Genomic DNA, 2164 nt, shown 5'->3' with positions numbered 1-2164 from the left:
AGAGTAGGGCTTAGGGCTGTTGTACATAGGGTCACTATGACTCACAGGTGACTGGACAGCACATAACATCAAACAACTATACATAGGAACATTGAGTAATGAATAAGGAAAACAAAGAAGAATGGACGCCTTTTAATTAAGGTGTTGGTAAAATGTATTTTGGAAGTAGTTCAGCCAGAATGCTCCTTAGAAGCGAGACAGTGAGATTTTTGTCTCATGCACTTTTAACATGTTATTAGGAGGCACAGTCCAGGGAGAGGGACTTGATATTTGGTAAAGTAGAGGTCAGCAGAAAGAAGACGAGGCTCAATGAAATGGATTAACACAGAAGTTGGAACAGTGGCAACCGCAGCAACTGTTGTGAGGAGGGTGTAGGATACACCAGTAGGGCCAGTGTAGAGCCCAGCAGTGTTTTGTTCCATTGTTGACAAGGTCAGTATGAATCAGAGCTGATTCAACAGCACTTAGAAACAAGTTCTTTAAACTTTGAGAGAGTACTTTTCTGTTTGTTAAATCCATCCACTTAGGGTATTTCAGTTACAGCATCATGAAACAACTAAGAGAGAGGGGTTACCGCAAAAACTTCCTCACACAGTTTCCTCTAACTTCAAATAAACTGGGTCTTTCCAGTTAAAAATACCTCTTCAGGTTCATAATCTCACTCGGATAAATGCTCAGTTTTTGAGGTTTCCTCCACAGCTTTTGCTACATCTCATTTGTTTATTACATTGTATTTTCATTTGCCTCAATCCAATTTTACTTGTGATTTCTTCTTTGATTGCCTGGCTGGTTTTGGGTGTGTGTGTGTGTGTGTGTGTGTGTGTGTGTGTGTGTGTTTAAGTCCTAAGAAAGAAAAGTTAGGAGTGGAGCCTACACTTTGAATCAGGAGTGTCTGTGCTGAGAACTTCCTAGACCCAGAGAAAGATCGATGCCAAGACACGTGAAACTCTCCAATGAACTCTCGGTCAACAGATGTTGAGAGAAGGCTAGCACTTTCCCTTAAAGCTAAAAGAGAATGCCCCTGAATTTAGACTTCTAGTCTCCTAAACAACCAGAGAATAAATGCTATTAAATATTTTTAATGTATAGTTACTAAAGTTATTTTAAAAAGAGGGCATATTTCATTTTCATGTATTTGCCAATTTTCACTTTTCCTCTGATTTTTCATTCCATTCCATTGTAACTTTAGTTCAATCCAACAATACAAGCTCTCAAACTCATAGCCATTTAGAAAATTCCAGCTCACAACTGACCTACCATTGGATTTCCAAGTGTAAATTGCATGGAAGGTGATTGCCCATCTTTCTTCCAAAGAATCACTGGTGGATTTCAATCACTAGAGAAGTATGGCCTTCAGTATGCTACTCCCCACGGATGAGGCCAGCAAAGCTCCCTAATCCATCAATGTTGTCGTTGTTTGGCACCATCAAGTTGAGTACGAGCAAACTTGTGAACAGATCTGAACCCTGTCCTAACCTGTGCCGTCCTCACAATCTTTGACACACTCAAGCCCATTGCTGCAGTCACTGTGTCAATTCACCTAGTTGAGGGTCTTCTCCTCCTTTGCTGTTCCCCCACATTTCCAAGCACCTTGTCCCTCTCCAATGAATAGCCTCTCCTAGCACCATACCCAAAGTATGTGAGACAAAGCTTCTCCATCCTTGCCTCCAAGGAGCACTCTGGCTGGGCCTTCTCCACGACGTATCTGTTTGTTCTTTTGTCAGCCCATGGGATATTCAGTACTCCTCTCCCATACCACAACTTAAAGATATTTATTCTTTTTCTGTAATCCTTACTCATTGTCCAGCTCTCAGCAGCAGCACAAGTGATTGAAAAGATCATGGCCTGAATCAAGCACACCTTAGTCCTCAAACTAACAGTGCTCTTCAGAAATTTGGAAAAGTCCTGGGCTGCAGACTTTCCCAATGCAATACATCTCCTGATCTCCTGACTGCTAATACCAAGTATATTGATTGTGGATCCAAGTAAGATTAAGTCATTGATAGGGAGCTCTGGTATCCTAGTGGCAAGAAGCTGCGCTGCAATCCCAGAGGTATGTGGTTCGAATCCACCAGATTCTCTGTTGGAGAAGAAGGGGCAGTCTCTCCCTGTACCAGTCAGATCCGATTTAACGGTACACATAAAAAATAAATAAAATAATAAA

The sequence above is a fragment of the Elephantulus edwardii genome, unplaced genomic scaffold, assembly GCF_000299155.1.
Source record: "Elephantulus edwardii isolate Elephantulus edwardi_28Jun2011 unplaced genomic scaffold, EleEdw1.0 scaffold00226, whole genome shotgun sequence".
Taxonomy (NCBI): Eukaryota; Metazoa; Chordata; class Mammalia; order Macroscelidea; family Macroscelididae; genus Elephantulus; species Elephantulus edwardii.
Note: the sequence above shows the minus strand (reverse complement) of the source record.